Raw genomic sequence first — 19,129 nt, forward strand, 5'->3', positions numbered from 1 at the left:
TAGGCACCACCTTGGGAGGTGGACCCCGCTATTCACTGCAGCCCTGGACTGCCAGCAGATTGGAAACGACCTGATGCTCATAGCCCAGATCTAAAAATAATTTTTATTTTTTATCTCTCTGTTGTGTGTGTGAGAGTGTTGAATCCAGGACCTTGAATGTGCTAAGGACTCACCTGACCACAGAGTCCAGTCAGTGAGGACTCAGACCTAGGCTAGAGCACGCTGTACTCACAAACAGGCCAGAGGAAACCTTTTCAGATTTTATCATCATTATTCTAGACTAATTCTTGCTTAATAATCATAAATATCCTATGAGGGTTAGTCGCAGACTGTCAAAGTTTCTCCAAGAGAGTAATAAGTGAGGTGCCAAAACAGCACAAAGGATAGAGGAAGTTTGTAAGCGTGTTGAGAAAATATCGTCTGTGTAGGTGGACGTCTACAGCTACAGCTAGGGACGCTTGCTTCTGTAGGTGCCATTAACTGAAGGCCACATGAGACTGAACAGGCGAGGGGCTGTTTTGAATCGGTCCCTGGCTGTACTCAGTGGTCCCTGATGCCAGACATGAAAGTCACAACGGGCAGCTATGGGTTCTTTACCATCGTTCTGAAAAAGCTGCCTTGGTTTAAACCCTGGCAGCCTGGCAGCTTTCCAGGCATTAGAGAAAGGATGGCTGTAAGCTCAGTATCCTCATCGGCAAAATGGGGAGGATGGTGACACCGCCATAGGGCACCTGTGGGCTGAGCCACGTTAGATGCTTTCTACAGAACAAAGCCAGCAGTCTCATTACAACTGTTATTATACCATGACATGTCCTGAAGATGGCTGCTGCTCCTCGGGTCCTTCAGACGTGCCCTGCCTGTGCCTTCCAGGCTGACCTGAGCTACTCAGGAAGAAACCCTGTCTTTAAAAAAAAAAAAAAGGAAATAAATATATACATTTAAAAGAATACAGAACTTCAAAGAGCCGCTGTTGCAGACCTGGTGTTTGTAGATTTGCAAAGTTAGCTTAGCTCCTGGCTTTGCAGAAGGCTAACAAATGTCATGAACAGCAACCACTTGAAAAAGTCCGGGTTCGTTTTTTCTGTCCCGTTTCTGATGTCTGGACTCTTTATTTCGATAATTGTTTATATCTTTCCTAGAATTTCTTCGTGAAATTTTTGTGTGTGTGTGTGTGTGTGTGTGTGTGTGTATGTGTGTGTAGATGTTTCCAAGTTTGTCTGTTTTCAAACTGTTCAGCTCTTGCCTTAAGGCTTGCGGGACCGTTAATCTCTTCAAAGATTTCAAGCGTGCTGGTTTCTAGTTCTCAAGGTCAAAACCTAACTGCTGCAGCTGCCAACTGTGGGTGCCTTATTTCTTCACACAGTCGTGTAAATGTGCAAACTCGTCTTTGCAGCCTTTCTCCTTCCTTCCTTCCTTCCTTCCTTCCTTCCTTCCTTCCTTCCTTCCTTCCTTTCTTCCTTCCTTCTTTCCTTCCTTCCTTCCTTCCGTTTTCTTCCATTTACTTATTTATTTGGGAAGGAAGAGCGTGTGCCTTAAGCTTGTTGAGGTCAGAGGACAACTTTCAGTTGTCATTTTCTTCCACCATGTGGATTCTGGGATTAAGCTCAGGTTTAGCGGCAAACACCCTTACTGCCTAAGTCATCTTGAGGGTCCTTTTTGTCAGACTTCCGTGAGCACCTGTCAACCCTGACAGTGGAACTATCCTGTTGTGAGGGGCTGTCGCTGAGCCAAGCAAGCACCATCTTGGGGGACGGGGGATTTCAACTGCTAAGGGAGTCTCCCAGAAGGGCTTGTTGACTGCTTACAACCACCATACTGAGGGGTAGGGAGGGCCATGAGCCCTCCCCCGAGGAACGAGCCCCTCCCTATGTTTAACCTGTTCTGTGAAACTCTGCTTTTATTGTACATGGCCTCAGGGAGGGGCTCAAGTACACAGGCAAGGGGCAGAGGTGGACATCTATGTGACTATGGAGAAGCCCGCAGCCCTGCTTGGTAAAGGCTTTCCAGGTTTGACTTGCTGTTGGGGGAGCACCCATACCCCTGTAAGGGACCCCTTGCCTAGGCTCTGAAAGGAAGTCCAATAAAGTCTTGGTTCTCCAAAATGACCTTCGGCAGAATTGTGTCTCCAGTTGGGAGCTAAGGAGATGGGTAGATGTTGCTTCCCTCTCCCCTGGGAACGAATTTTAACAACCAGCCTTGTCTAGGGACTTCACAGACCCGCAGGTCCTCTCAGTTTTCTCTGCTCTGATCGAGTTTTTACATTAATGTTCACTGAGAACTCCTCTGCCACACAGCAAGTATGACTCTAGACCCCCATCTATACAGAGTCTAGAATAAATACTTGGATTTGTTTTTCTTGTCCTTCCATTTTCCCCCTAGACAACTCCTGTCTTCCCAGGCAAACACAGAGCCCATGGCTGGATTTCTCCTACACAGACAGGAAATTTCCAGTTGCGACCACTCAGCTCTCATGGCCCTTGTCTTCCTGGTTCATTGGTGGATTTTTTTTAACTTTCTATTGATTCTTTGTGGATTTCACATCATACATCCTGAACCTATCCCCCCCCAACCCCCCACCCCCGTCTTTACCTGGTGGACAGGAGGAATTCAGTTCTCCTCAGAACTAATCCTGTTGATGTTAGGCCCACCCTCCTGACCAAATCACCTCCACTTCCTAACACCGTGATGGTGTTAGGTGAGGCGTCTACCTGGGAATGTGTGGAGAACACAACCTTCAGACACTCTCCACGCGTGAGTGAGAAAAGTGTCCCCTGAGCTCAAGGCTGCCCTGACAGTTTGTGGAGAGAAATGGACCCCTGGGCTTTCAGATAAGACCAGGCAAAGAAAACAGAAAGCTTCGGGCCATAGTCGCTTCCTAGAAAATCAGTTTTCAAAAGCGAATTTCACAACACCTCAGAAAAAGAAAAACAGTGTATTGAAAGGCCTGTAAGGAAAAAGCCTGCGAACAGGCTCCCATGTTGAGAAACACCTTTTTTTCTTTTCACCTTTCATTATTTTCAACAATTTCTATTACTTTTATCTTGAGGGCGGAAATTCGTAAGTCATTTTAATGTAGTTTTCCAGTCAGTTGGAAGGTGACAAATAAAGACTCTTTCTTTCTGTCAGAGGTTGGTGGCTCATAATGACAGCTCGGGGAAGTGCCCGGGTCTGGTCTGTGTTTGGAATTCCTGGAATTTGTTGACCTATCCATGGAAGCCTCTTACTCTAAGAATTTCCCTCTCCTCTTCTCCTAAAGGAGATGTATGTGCCAGTCATTCTTCTCATGTTCATTGAACACGTGATCATGCCCACCACTACCGTAGCTCCTGTGACTAAACAAAGGTTTATCATGATGGATGGACATGTCCCATATCTTTGCTTTCTAAGGTAGTAGCTTCTGGCTGCACCTGCTCACTGTGCACTTGAAATATAATAGCATGAGTGGCAGGCAGATTTTTTAAATTTAAATATTATTAAATTTAAACAACCACATGAGACCAGTGGCTACCGTGTTGGGCAGCATCACAAGCAGCAAATAGTGCCTCTGCCCATCTCATGCAGATGTGGGGTATTGTAGCTGTTTCATGTTTTTTTGGGCAGATCCAGGCCTAGGACAACACTGAGCCAGAAGCATTTGGAAGATCTGTGGCCGTAATGGGTACGCAGGGAGAAGTGATGGGGACACTTAGTGTCTGGGCACAGAAGCTGTGGTAACTAAGTCCCTGGCCCCTGATCAGGAGCGCCTGCTTTAGGGGCACTCCAGGGCTCCCTGTGAAGTACACGCCGCCTTGGAGGGAACAACAGGTTTGGTCCAGGGACACCTGGCTGAGGACAGACTCCTTTCTCTCCTGAAGTCTGCCCGGCGTCCCTCTGTTGCCTCCGCCCCACGGCCCTCAGGTATCTGGAGTTCAAGTTTCCTCGGAACTGGGCAGGACTACCACCGAGCTTCATTTTGAACATACCATTCTACCTCTGCCTCTGTGAAGTTTTCATTCCAAATCAAACTGGATTTTTCCTAAACTGAGAACAGAGGGGCAGAGCCCTGATTCCTCGTGAGACCTGATGTAGCATTCTGATTATTTTTCCTTTCACAGGGTTTCTTTAGTGGCCTCACTCACTTTGAGCCCATCCTTTAAAATATACGGGGCCTGGTCCTCACAATATTTCCCCTCCTGCTAATGTCCACGGCTGACTAGCCCGCAGGTCACTCTGTGTACAAGATACCGGCTTACAAGATGGCAGACAGCGGGTTGACTTGCTAAGAGCTCATACAGAAAAACCCCCAAAAGAAGAAGAGAGTCATGAGAGATGAAATCAAAAAATATTTTCCGGGCGGCATCAGCACAAACAGAGGTCATGAAAGCTGAACTTGCCAGAAAGTGAGACAGAGGAGCATTGGAAGAGAGAGGGAGAACAACACACTCAATGGTTCTTTGGTTCTGGCTCCAGTATTAGTAGCCGAAAACACTGAAAAGCCACTTGTGAAGAACTGGCATCTAAAGACTGGGGGTAGAGTTCAATGTTAGCCTGCTTTGGAAAATCCTGGGCTTGATACCAAAGTCCCAAATGGAGGGAAGTACTTGATGCCCAGTACTAAATGGAGGCCCATCATCCATTTTATATCTAGTCCTCCCTCGCTCCTCCTCCCCTCCATCCCTTCTTCCCTCTTCTCATGAAAGTACCACAAGTCAATCATGGGAGTGCCACCCTAATGACCTAGGCTAACATCACTTTCCAAAGTCCCCGGCTCTAAGCAGCATAGTTGGAATAAGTTACCAACTTCAAATTCACACAGGGAATGAAATTTCTGTACAGGAAACTTTGGAGGACCCTCATCCAGACCATAGCAGGGTCCTAAGGAAGGAACAAAGGAACAAGTCAACAGCCTTAAAGATAGATCATAACTATATAATGTAGAGAGGAAAGCTAAACAAACAACCACCAGAAAATCAGGTGCCTGTTAAATGGTATCAATATATGCCTATACATATATGTATAATGTCAACATATATGTATCAACATATAGGCTTGATAATTCTGACCCTGAAGCTCCAGAAATACAGGAAAGAAAGAGGATGGAATAGAAAAAAATTTTGAAGAGAATTTCCAAAGCTTCTAAATTCAAGTTGCTGGATAGACATGAAGCAAGATGAACCTGCGCACGGCCCATTGCTCCACATGAATGAGTGTTGGGCCTGATGGGAAAGACAAGCGAATCCTGAAAGGAGTGAAGGGACAACACTCGGGGGCATTATGATCGGAGGCGTTATGACATCATGGCAGATTCACGTGCAAAGCTATGCTGGTCATCACAGTGGAAAACATCTTCATGGGGAGGAGCATCGACCTGGGCCCAGCCTGGGGTACTTGGAAGACTCCGTTCCAAACAAAGTGCTTTCCTTACGTTTCCAAAGATGACTTCCTCCAGGCAAACCTGTACCATAGGGAATGCTAAAAGAAACTTAGACAGAAATGAAAGATGAAGACTCAACTCCTACGAGAAATAAAAGGAAAACTTTCCGGGGTGGGGGTAAGCGGAAGGGGGAGCAGAACTGGAAACGGAGAGAAAGGACCAAAACTCTAGAAGGAACACTTTCTTCCCTAGTACTGGGGGCCATACCAGAAACTTGAGATTCAAGCACAGCAGGCAAACACTCCCAGCTTCAGCCATAAAACAAAGACACACAATGCTCATCTTTGCATCTGGAATGGCCGTGTGTGTGTGTGTGTGTGTGTGTGTGTGTGTGTGTGTGTGTGTGTACCAGGTGTGTACAGGAGCCCAAGGAGGTCAGAAAAGACAATGGAGCCCCTGGAATGGAAATACAGACAGTTGGGAGCTGTCAGTTGGGAACTGAACTTGGGTCCTCTGCAAGAGCATTAAGTGCTCTTAACCTCTGACCCGTGTCTCTAGCTCTGTTCTTGGTCTTTTTATTCAGTTAACAAACTCCCATCTTTTTTTTTTTTTTTTTTTTTTTTAGTTTTTAAAGACAGGGTTTCTCTGTGGTTTTGGAGCCTGTCCTGGAACTAGCTCTTGTAGACCAGGCTGGTCTCGAACTCACAGAGATTCGCCTGCCTCTGCCTCCCGAGTGCTGGGATTAAAGGCGTGCGCCACCACCGCCCGGCCAACAAACTCCCATCTTAACCTTCAGACTTAGAGCCATGCTGGCTGCTAGTACACATCTCCAAAAAGATACATACATGTTTAAAGGAAAAACTTCAAGGCAGGCATTTACTATATTTCCTCCCTCTTTCCTCAATATAAAGCAAGTCCCCTGCTCAGGGGTCCCTGAGCTCCATAAAGAATATCTCTGAAGTCAGGGAGAAACCATGGAGCCTCCACCAGAGACAGACATGCTGAAACTTTGCTGGTAGGCCACAACCTCGTGGTGATGCACAGACTAATGGAGATGGGTTAAATTAAGATGTAAGAGTTAGCAAATAAGAAGCTAGAGCTAATTGGCCAAGCAGTGATTTAAGTAATAAAAAAAAAAAAACCAGAATATCTCTGAAAAGCCAGTTGCTTCCTTTTCTTCTCAGAGTGCTTCAGAGTCCAGAGACAATGTCTTCTGCCTTTCTATTCTCTTCCCTACGCTCAGTTGTGTTTCTAGGAATTGATTTTCAAAGATACCCCCAAACAGGCTATTGACGTGGCTCAGAAGGTAAAGTCCCACTTGGCGGAGGAAAGAACTGACTCCATTGGTGTCCCCTGACCTCCACACACATACAGTGGCAAGCTTGTGCCTCCCTCACCAAAGAAAGAACTTCTATAAGATAACCCCCAAACCCTTTAAAAAAAAAAAACTCTATGATATCTTGCTCTGTATCTTAACTCAAATCGGCTACTTGCATCCAGAGAGTCGTAATGAACATACTGGCCTTGCTTACTGAGGCTACAGCTTTCCAGCAGGGGCAGAAACAGCCAATGATCTTGATTACCTGTGAGCATCCCTCCATTCCCCAGCCTCTGTCAAAGTCAGTTCAGACTGGCCATGTGGTCATCTCTAGTCAGTGGAACAGGACTGGAAGTGGTGTGTGTTACTCCTGGGCCCAGTTAAGAGCCAAAGCTTCTCCCCTATTGGAACAATGATGCTTTCATTCTGCATGGTGTGGCTGGAAGAAGGAAAAAGGCTTCCTAATCTACACTGGACTCGGCATGAACAAAAACACACAAATAAGTCTTTTTGTGTGTGTGTGCGTGTGAGTGTGAGAAGCCTTTGAGACTCAGGGGGGAGGGGCTGCTTGTTGCAGCATCTACTATTAATTATACCAACTACTACACACGTTAAATTATAGGTAAGTCACTAATCCCTTTCATTAGGATCTGCTTAAGGTCAGGAGCAGGTGTGTGCCTCAGAACTCCACCACCCAGCCGCTACAGGGCTCATTAAATACGTGTTGATTGAATTACGAGCCAATGAATCATTCCACTTGTTATTTCCATACCTCCAGCAAACATGCACTAAAACCCAAGAAGGAATCTAGAAACTTCTAGAGCTGGAACATGAACCCAGGATCTTCTAATTCCAAGCTAAAGGGGTTTTGCATATTACCGTGGAGAATGCTGGGAACTGGGAACTAACCTCAGTATGTGGCCGTTCAGCAGACAGATGGCCTGTGTGTAGCTTTCTGTGACAATTATTCCGGAAAGTCCCTTCTGGGAAGCAGCCCAAGAACTTCCGTCCAGCGGAGAGAAAGACTTCTTTAGATGACAACTGTCGCCATTGCCCTGGTCAATGAAAGGCTGGGAATAACACAAAGTCCAAAGCATCCTTGGGGACAGGGAACATCTGTCTTCTCACAAATGTCAACATTCCTTCTAAACAATTCCTCAGGAACTGGCCAAAGGGAAGCTGAACAGGGAAATTGCTTAAAATCCCACACTGAGGCTCCAAAAGTCAGTGCAGGGTCAGGGTGGGAAGACATTTTGTGACCTTTGAGAAGACCCGAATTAACCGCAGACTTAGCCACAGTAAAGCGATGTCTGCTTTGTACTTGTCAGCGGGTATAGAGCCAAGCTTCTCAGTCTCGGACTGAAGAGAGGAGGTGTTGCAGCCATCCACATGTTACAAATAGAGAGACTGGGGTCATGGTAATTACATTGCTACATCGCTAGAAACCGGATGATTCAAAATTCAAACCCCAGGGGCTCTCCATTCCCACCGTGGTCCCGGTGATTCTCTCACTGGACAGTCTCAGAAACCCACTGAGAATCTGGTTTAGACAAGGAGACTTTCGTGACTCCCAGATTCCAGGAAGGATTGAAGGACAGTCCCCTGGATGAGCAGGGATGGCATGGGACTTCCACAGCAATGGCAACCAGGTGTGTGAATTCTGCTCTCAGTCCTCTCTCTCCACTTTTCGGCTCCTCTTCTATCGCCTTCATCCCCCTGCCTGTGCATAGGAGAAAATACAGAGCCGTGGATGGTTCATCTCAGAACAAGTCAGACCCTTGTTTGGAGGGAAAGCGAGCACCTGAACAAACAAAAGTGGCCAAAGGAAGAATAAACACATTGCTTGAAGCAGAGAACATATGGAGGCAGTATTTGCATTCTCTTCAAACCACCGAGAGTAGGGAGTATCCTGGCAAAGATGGAGGATGAGCTCTCTGGGTCATTATGGATCCAACATATAGAAGTTTCAGGAAAAGCCAGGTGTGGTGGTTTGGGTCTAAAATCCCAGCATCCGACAGGCTGAGTCAGGAGGATTGCTAGTTGAGGAACAGCCTGGGGTGCTAAGTGAAACCTTGTCTTGAAAAAAAAATCTTTTAAGCCTTTAGGAGATAGGTTTTGGGTTGAGGCTCAACTGTATGACCAACTATCTCCTGAGTTTACATTCTCAGAACCCACATTTAATAAAAACAGACAGAGTGGCAGAAATGCCAGCAACTTCAGCGCTGTGTCAACAGGCAGAGGGAGGCAGAGGCAGGAAGCTCTCTGGGGCTTGCTGGCAGCCAGTCTAGCTCTAGGTTTAGTGACATACCTTGCTCTAGGGAATAAAGCAAGACACAACACCTGAGTTCTTTTTGTGATTTTCAGGGCTTGGACACTGCCCTGAGAACCTGCACATTTATATACGTTATCATTCACACACACACGCACACACACACACACACACACACACACTCACTCAACTCTGGATATCCTCCGTGTGCCTCCCTCTCCCTTCGTTTGCCTTTTATTCTCTCTCTGCTCTGGATCACACAGAGCAGATTTGTATGCAGTGCGTCACAGTCTCCCTGCCTGCTGGGAGATCAGAGTTGGGAGGGCCGTGACTCTGTGAGATCATCTCTGACTGGCTCGTTCCCCAACTAATGGTCATTCACTATTGTTGGGGAATACTATTTTCTGGTGTGTGACTTTTGTTTATGCTGCCTTGGTTTAACTCTGTGAAGCTGTGAGTCTTTGCCTGTCTAAAGCGCCTGATGGTCCTAATAAAGAGCTCAAGGGCCAATAGCGAGGCAGGAGCAAGGATAGGCGGGGCTGGCAGGCAGAGAGAATACATAGAAGGAGAACTCTGGGAGGAGAACGAGGAGCTAGCGAGAGCAAAGAGAGGAGGACTTTAGCTACCCAGCAAGCCAAGGAGCAAGACATAGAGAAAGGTACACAGAAGTAGAGAAATATAAAAGCCCAGAGCTAAAGGTAGTCGGAATAATTTCTTAAGGAAAGCTGGCAAGAAACAAGCCAAGCTAAGGCCGGACATTCATAACTAAGACTAAGCCTCCGTGTGATTTATTCAGGAGCTGGGTGGCGCCCCCCCCCCAGGCAAAAGAGTAAAGCATCACACAGCACACTATGACTAGATTCATACAGTTCTTGCTCTTCCGCGGTTCAGCTAAGGCTTTCCTCACCTCTTCTCGTCAGTTTTCGGATGGCAGTAGTTCTGGTGCTGCTGTGGCTAAGGTCACACCATCCCGGTGGCTCCACTACACACTCTCCTGTTATTCATTCATCCGCTTGTCACAAACCTGAAGGCCTTTCTGGTTTGATGATGATGCTGTTTCCCATTGAGACCCTGAGTGATATGACTTTTTGTTTTGTTTTGTTTTGTTGTGTTGTGTTATTTTGATTTTGAGATAGGGTTTCTCTGTGTAGCCCTAGCTGTCCTGGAACTCTCTCTGTAGACCAGACTGACCTTGAACTCCCAGAGATCCACCTGCCTCTGCCTCCCAAGTGCTGGGATTAAAGGTGAGTGCCACCATTCTTTGGCTTTGACGTTCTCTTGATTTTAAAGCTGTACCCTAGCTATGTGTTTCTACGTGTTCCATATAGGCTTTTCAGATATAGACTAAAAATTAAAACCATCCATGCTTTCTCAGTGTTTCCTCAGGCACACCCTTACATAGGTTTTTACTGTGTGCATACAAGTTCATCAGCACAGTTGTGTTACAGGCATTCTCTCATGCCATTAAGGCTTGAGTATCATCATGTTTCATACTTGAATATTACAATGCGGTGTGATTATTATTCCACCTCCATACTTATGTGTTTGTTAAATACCACTGCTATGATGGACCGTAATTCCTAAGTGTTAATCCAAATCTCTAGTTCTCTCCCTGGGTCTTTTGAAAATTTCATGTTCAAGTGATGCCCAATATATTGTCTACACTAGAGGGCGCTTTTGGGTCCTCTGAAACAATGGTTTTCTGTGGCCTGGTGAAGAATGAGAAGAACCTGCCAGGACCAGCAGAAATATTAAAGGCATTTAAGGGTTTCCCTCTACCACTGGGAAAGCTAAGCTTGATCTCATGGTAAAACAATGTGGGCATTCTCTTCCCAGGTCTGGATCCAGCCTGGGTCAGGAACAGAATTTGTTATTGTGGCAGACACGAGTGTGGTCAGGAATCTTTAGATCTGCAGATGACCGTCAGGGAGGCTGCCAAGGCTGCGCTGGCTTGTGGAAGAAAGTCCACGTGAGGAGGCCCTGAAAGGAGCCCCACCCCAGCCCAAGGCAGTCACAGTCCCCAGCCTGGAGAGAATTCTCAGAGCTGAAGGCCAGACCTTGTTGTGGAACTTGCTCTACAAGTTCTTGGCAGCTGCTGGAGGGACTGTAGTGGGTAATTGTCCTTAGCCAAGTCACAGGGTCACCAGCAAACAAATGGGTGGCAAGTGGTGACCAGGTTGGTACTGAGGAGGAGGTGGGGGTAGAGGCCCATGCTCCTGAGTTCTGGTTCCCCTCCTCTTGCTTTGAGATGACTGTAAAGGAGGTTCTGGTAAGAGAGTGCCTGCCTTAGCCCACGGTCACTTGAAGACACAGTGGCTGGGCAAATGCAGAAGAGTTGGGGGATCCCTCAGCAAATAACCGAGGGTGTGGACTATTGGCGTGTCGTCATGTCTCCCAAGGGTGAAGATGGCATTGTCTGTGACCCTTGGACTAAGCATTTTGCCCTCTCCCCTGGATCCACCTTCCCCAGAAAGGAGCCCTGCCTGGTCTCAGCGTGCCTCATGGGTGTGCAGAAGATACACTAAAAGTGTCCCCCTTAAAGCTAGGATCGCAGGGAGAGTCTGGGCTGTGTGCCAGGTTATTTTAGGTGACCATGGACAGAAGTGAGTTTTCACAGTTAGCAAATGGTCAGTAGTTAATTCAGAGTCTCCCAACTGGTCAAAATGTTGAGAATAAGCAGCTATTGAATACTCACCCCTGATGCGGATGTCTGTGTTAACCCTGCCCACAAGGCTCAGGGAACAGTGAGGAAGAGGGGGTCAAAAATGAATGTAAGAACCAGTGCTGTAGTGTTTGTCCTGGCCGCCCAGCTAGCTTACACCCGAAATCATCACACAGAAACTGTATTCATTAAAATACTGCTTGGCCATTAGCTCCAACTTCCTGCTTCCTCCCTTCTTCCCCGTGCTATAAGATCTGTGACCCACCACTTCAAGTTCCCGCAATGCTGGGGACTGAACCCAGGACTTTGTGTATGCTAGGCAAGTACTCCACTAACTGAGCTACATCTCCCGCTTGGCTCTCCACCTTAGTTGTGCGTAAAATCACTTTAAAAAAAAAATCACATGATTAGAAAGTAATTGTGTCAAAATCTTGGGAGATGGAATTCAGGCTTCAGCGTCGTCGCTTAGAGCACCAAGTGATTCCCACAAGTAGGCGGGGTGGAGAGCCACTGGCCTCAAAGTGAAAGAGAGCCAAGGCTTTGATGCATCAGTAGTCCTAAAATTTAATGGCCACATGTCCTGTCTGTACTTAGGTGTTTTATTTCGTTAAATCATACTTCCAAGTACATTCTGGCCACCACGTAGAAAGCCGTTTAGAGGTCTATAAATAAGTTATCATTTCGGCACTTAAGTTCAATGAGGAAGAAAGTCCTGTTCCTTGTGCTCCATGAGTTTCATCTTCTAGAGGAACAGTTTTCTGGCTGGCAGACCCAAGCCTGTTTGTCTTTTTTTGCAGCGGACCATATGGACGGCCTGAAAGAACGAGGAGGCCAGAGTTCATCGAGGCAAAAACTGAAGGACAGCGTGTGTAAAAGCCAAAGGGTGTTCAGAGAAGCATTGAGCACCAAATTCATGTTCTGTTTATAGGCAACAGCGTAGCCTAACGGAGCTAGGGGGTGTGAAAGGGTCGGAGGTCACCCAGATGCCACAGTAACACTGAGCAGTTCCTTGGAGTGGCCTTGGTTTGTAGGCAGGACAGTCAAGAGTCAGCCAATCCCAGAGCCTCAGTTCAACCTCTCTTTCCTGTCTTCGACAGCCACCGCCCTCGTTTCTGACTTTAAGAGGGAGGCAAGGAGCTTGCAGCTGAACAGATGTTAGTTCATAGCCTGGCTCCACCCTCACTGGCTGTCCGGTGGTCACAAGATGGTAAGATCTTATCGTTTCATCTTGCATCCGTTAGCTCATCAGGCGTCCTGAGAGCATGCAGGACTCTGTCGACTCTGCCGTGTCTGCAGATTAGGACGGCACCAGCTACTCTCAGACCAAGGACTTTGCCTCTTTCACCCAATTTTATCTTCCCAGGATTTGACTTCTCCTGGCAACCATATTTGACTAGTTTATATATGGCAGAGACCAAGTCGGATAAACACTTGGGCAAGAGGGACCCGTCTCCCTGCTCCTGCCCTCCCCCATGCCCACCTTGCTCCTTTGACGGCTGAGCAGAACATTGTAGATGAAGAACCTGCCCCTTGCAATGACCACTTCCTTTCCTAGACCACAAGACGTGAGCCAGGAGCCTTAACTCCCTGTCTGAGCCACTGGGATCCGTGAGGACTGGTCCCACAGTCATCCTCTTAAGGCTAGACTAAGTTACCTGCCCTGGACTCAAAGGTGGCGGGCAGCGGCTGGAGAGAGATCACCATGATGGAGGTAGAAAGAGCAAGGGCATCCTACATTAGCGCACGTGTCCTACGTTGGTTCAAGTTGGACTTTCAACGTGGACTTAGGACCACGAAGAGAAGCAGGCAACTCTCACTGCCTAGACCCTGCCCAGCAGAGAACATGGATGAAATCCACTGTAGTTGAAGCTTGGTGTGGTGGTGCACTCCTCTAGTGTCATCACTCAGGAGGCTGAGGCAGGAGAATCACTGTAAGTTTGAGGCCAGCCTGGGCTTCAGAGGAAGATCCCGTTCGACAAACGAAGTGTGTGATTGTGGATACACACTAGGTGCTCAGTAAGGATTCGTCTTGCCTTCTGGCTCATCAGTGCCATTTCTTAAAACAAGAAGCCGTGAAAGAATTTCTCAGTGGGCCCCAACTCCTCTACTCTGTCCAGAGAGTCGCTCCCCACTGTGTAGGCTCACTGGGGCTAGCTGATGAGGCTGCCAGGCCTTTCCACTGAGATACTGATTAGTCAGTTGACTGGCCAAACAAAGCCTCCATGCCAACCAGGAAGGCCAAGGCCCCTTCTCTCAGGGAGGCAGCCTTAGTGTGGGTGGGGCTTCCAGGCCATCCAGCAAGACCTGGGGAGAGAAAACTGTGGGTATTAGGGGCTGGGTGTATCTAGCAGCTTCTTATTTTGGACACTAAAACCTGTCTGCTGAGGTACAGTGACCTGAGTTTAAGAAGAGTACCTGGAAAACCTGCTGCCGTACTTCCTCAAGGGCTAGGGGAGGAGGGAGAGGCCCCGTGTAGTTCAGTGGTCTAGTCCCCAGAGAAGCCAGGTTTCTTTGATAAGTTGGAACCAGCTAAACTGGTTCACTGCTGAGGAGCAGTACCTCAGACTGGTTGCCAAGCATAGTGCTTTGAAGGTGCCCATCTCGTTTCTGCATTTTAAATAGCAGGATTATGCTAAGTAGTTAGAGAATAGGGCTGGGTCAGGAAAGGTAGAGGGAGCAGAATTTGCTAAGTGTCACAGGCACAGAAGAGGTCCTGCATGACAAAAGGGTATTGGATCCACTGGAACCAAAGTTACTGACTGTTGTGAGCTGCCATGTGTGGGCTAGGAATTGAACCCAGGTTCTCTGGAAGAGCAGCCAGTGCTCCGAACTGCTGTGCCATCTCTCCAGGCCCTGCAGTCTGTATTTTTTTAAGCCACCAGGGATATTTACATCTAAATGAAGAAAGCATTTAGAAAATACTTTATTACATGTATTTATTTATTTGTTGTGTGTGTTGGACCTCTTGATTAAAAATTGAATTTATCTATTACCTATATTTTTAAATCGCCAAAGATAGAAATTTTTTTCAAAATAAAGAAAAAAAATTAAATTAATTAGGTATTTATTTTAAGGTGTGTGTGTATGCGTGTGTATGTATGTATGTGTGTGTGTGCACATGTATACTAGCACATATGCCATGACAAGCCTGTGGGGGTCAGAAGAGAACTGGTGAGAGCTGAAGGTTCTGTCCTCCCACCTTGTGGGTCCCGGCGACCAAACTTGTACTTGATGGTAAGACCAAACTTGTACTTGATGGTAAGTGCCTTTACCCCCTGAGCACCTTGCTAGCCCAAGAAAACATTTTTTAATGACTTATTTGATTTTAAATTTTGTGCACGTGAGTGCAGATGCCCACAGAGACCAGAAGAGAGTGTCCGGTCCCCGGGAACCGGAGTTACAGGTGGTTATAAGCCTCCTGACATGGGTGCTGGGAGCCAAACTTGAGTCTTCTGGAAGAGCAGCAAGTCCTCTTAACCATCTCCCCAGCTCCTCTCCCAACTCTGAGCAAATGCTTTGAAAGGAGAAATTCCTTTGTGAAGTTTGATGACTCGCGGAGTCCTAAGGACAACATCACTTCTCGGTGAAGGGCAGTGGAAACCTCAGCAGGCTGAACGAATCCATCAATACCTCCACAGACACTTTCACCCCACCGACCGTGCCAGCGAGAACTGTAGTTCTCAGAAAAGTGATACCAGTCGTTCTGAGCCCAGCCCTGTAGCGTAACTTCTCAGAGATGGGGAATCAGTCACGCCCACTGTGCAGGAACATGTTCCCATCTGTTCTCTGACAAACTTTATCCGAAGGGCCTGAGGATAAGCAAGGCGTGAATTCACCTCCCAGCCCATCCTCACCTCACACCAGCACACTTGATTTGGACGCTTGATTTGGACTCTGGCTTGCCCCTTGTGTGAATGTCACATTGGCTCGCTTCAGTGAAGAAACACTGGTCCCTTTATACTGCAGGTCTGTACAAATGCAACATTGTGCATTTGCCAAATCCCCAAGAGACTCGAAGAACTAATTAATCTATTAAAGCTTCTCTTGGAAAAAAATCAAACCTTTAAGATGGGAAACCTGGGTGGGTACCATCAGGGTGTTTTGCAACGGGGCTGGCCAGATTGCTGCAAATGATTCAGATGGCTGTGCTCCTGTCTGGAGGTTCATCGAGCTGGGAGCACAGGCTAGGAATACAAATGAGAAAGCAGGTGTTTTGAGGCTACGACAGGGGAGAGCAGGGGAGAGCGATACTGGTGATCACCCGGACGGTGACTATTGTCCTCTGCAGTGGAACGGTAGACCAAGGCCTGTTAGAACTTCACCAGAATAGAGGGGTGAGGGTCGCAGCAGGTGGGACCTCAGAACCCCAGGGCCTGTCCCTGTAGCCTTCTTAACAACACAGTTGAAGGTTGGAGCTTAGCTCTGGGGCCAGAAGCCCCCTCTCTGTGGCTTTTGCTGGAGGCCACTGCTGACCTTGGTAGGAGGTTCACGGTGATCCTGACAGGAAGTCTCCCAGGATGAATCTCTACGGCCTGAGCTGACAGCCGGGTGGGGGAGGCTCAGTTTTGCTTATTTGATTGCTTATTATTTTTTGGGGGGGTTGTTTGTTTGTTTTGTCACAGTTTCACTATGGAGCCCTGGCTGGCATGGGACTCGTTGTATAGACCAGGCTGGGCTGAAACTCACAGAGCTCTCCCTGCCAAGCGTAGACATTAAAGGTATGTATGCCAGCCATACCAGGCTTATTATTTTTAAGACAAGGTTTCTAGCCCAGGCTGGCTTGAACTTGCTATCCAACCAAGAATGATCTCGAACTTCAGCTCCTTCTACTTCTACCTCCTGAGCCCTAGGTTTATGGAACCATATCACCACGCTAGGTTTATATAGTCCCGAGGATCAAGTCCGAGGACCTACATGCTAGACAAGCCCTCTACCGGTTTACTTGGAAGCTATAGTCTTCCTTACTCTCCCCAGACCTTAAGGGTATGAGAATCCTGGGAGGCTTCTCCCTTTCAAGGCTTGACAGGGGCAAGGAAACAGTCAGCCAGCTCAGCCAGCTCAAGTGAAGTTGATGATGATGGCCGCAATGGCGGAAAAAACAGAAAACAGGGAACCACTGCCCGTCCTTGTCTCTGCAGAGGAAGAAAGCATCATGAGAGCTCCCATCCAGTGGCAGCTTCATGGACAGGCACAATGTTCTTCAGAGGACTAGGTTATGTGGTTTAGGTCTTATGGTTGGAGTCGGTTTTTTTGTTTGTTTGTTTGGTTGGTTTATTTTGTTTACTCTTTTGGATCTTTGGGGGACACACTAGAGACTTATTCTTTCTTATGAATGCCCGGCCTTAGCTTGTCTTATCTCTAGTTAGCTTTTATTCAATTATCCCATCTACCTTTTGCCTCTGAGCTTTTTAACTTTCTATATTTCTGTATATTTTTTTTCTTATTCCCTCTTATTTCGTGTCTGCTATGCGGCTGGGTGGCTAGCCCCTAGCATCCTCCTGTCCTTTTCTGCTCTTCTTGAGATTGATCAGTCTTCCCTCTTCTTTTTTTTCTATTTATTCTCTCTGCCTGGCAGCCCTGCCTATCCGGATCTCTCCGGTCTGTTCAGCTCTGTACTAAATCAATCAGGTGTTTTAGACAGGCAAAATAACAGCATCACAGAGTCAAACAAGTGCAACATAAAAGAATAAAATGGAAAACAAATGGAAAAAAGAAAGCAAATTTAACAAGTGGTGCTGGCATAACTGGATATCAACATGTAGAAGAATGAAAATAGATCCATATCTATCACCATGCACAAATCTCAAGTCCAAACGGATCAAAGACCTCAGCATAAAACCAAACACACTGAACCTCATAGAAGAGAAAATGGGACGTACACTTGAACACATTGGCATAGAAGACCACTTCCTAAATATAACCCCAGTAGCACAGACACTGAGAGAAACAATTAATAAATGGGACCTCCTGAAAGTGAAAAACTTCTGTAAAGCAAAGGACATGGTCAACAAGACAAAACGACAGCCTACAGAATGGGAAAAGATCTTCACCGACCCCACATCAGACAGAAGTCTGAGCTCCAAAATATTTAAAGAACTCAAGAAATTGGTCATCAAAAGAACAAAGAATCCAATTTAAAAAATGGGGTACAGACCTAAACAGAGAACTCTCAACAGAGGAATCTAAAATGACTGAAAAACACTTAAGGAAATGTTCAACATCCTTAGCCATCTGAGAAATGTAAACCAAAACAACTCTGAGAGAATGGCCAAGATAAAAACACTGATGACAGCTTATGCTGGAGAAGTTGTGTGGAAAAGGGAACACTTCTGCATTGCTGGTGAGAATGCAAGCTGGTACAACCACTTTGGAAGTCAGTGTGGCTATTTCTCAGAAAATTAGGAAACAACCTCTGCAAGACCCAGCACTACCACTTTTGGGTATATACCCAAAGGATGCTCAATCGTCCCACAAGGACATGTGCTCAACTATTTTCAAAGAAGCATTGTTTGTCATAGTCAGAACCTGGAAACAACCTAAATGCCCCTCGACTGAAGAATGGATAAGGAAAATGATATCTTGAAATTTGCAGGCAAATGGGTGGATCCAGAAAGCATCATATTTTTAGTGAAATAATCCAGACTCAGAAAGACAAATATCATATGTACTCACTCATAAGTGGCTTTTAGACATAAAGTTAAAAAAAAAAAAAAGCCTACAATTCACAATCCCAGTGAACCTAGACAACAAAGAGAACCCTGAGAGAGACATACATGGATCTAATCTATATGGGAAGTAGAAAAGACACGATATCCTGAGTAAATTGGGAGCATGGGGACCATGGGAGAAGGTAGGAGGGGAGGGGAGAGTAAAGGAGGGGAGTTGAGAAAAATATATAGCTCAATAAAAACAATAAAAAATAAAAAAATGAATGCAACACATCTTTGCATCATTAAACAAGTGTCCCACAGCATAAACAAGCGCAACACGTCTTCAACTAACATTCCACAACATACGTCACCCAAGTTCAAATCCAAATAACTCAGTGACCTCTAGATGGGCTTTTGTCTGTAAGATGGGCACAGTGCACAACACACGTTAGGGAGACTACTGCTCGTAAGTTCTGCCCAGAGGCTCTTTCTGCAGCCACACACAGCCTGCTTCCCACCTGCACCGTCTCCTGCAGCATCCCCCAGACGTGAGTGACTACTGCTCACCAGGATGCTGTCTCAGGAGCAAAGGAATGGAAGTCGACAGTTTTGTTCAAGAGACGGCACTGAGTCTGGAGAGATGGCTCGGGGTTAAGAGTTCTTCCAGAGGCCTCAGGCCTGATTACCAACAGGAGCATGGTGGCTCACAACTGTCTGTAACTCAAGTTCCCGGGAATGTGACACCTTCTCCTGGCGTCTAAGGGTGCCAGACATGCAAGTGTTGCACAGACATCCATGCAGGCACAACACCAACGCACATAAAATAGAAATAAGTAAGTAAGCAAAATAAATAAATTAGTTACCATGGCGTGGCCTC

Source organism: Alexandromys fortis, unplaced genomic scaffold (genome assembly GCF_014885135.2).
Source record: "Alexandromys fortis isolate MF-2015 unplaced genomic scaffold, M_Fortis_MF-2015_v1.1 scaffold_18, whole genome shotgun sequence".
Classification (NCBI taxonomy): domain Eukaryota; kingdom Metazoa; phylum Chordata; class Mammalia; order Rodentia; family Cricetidae; genus Alexandromys; species Alexandromys fortis.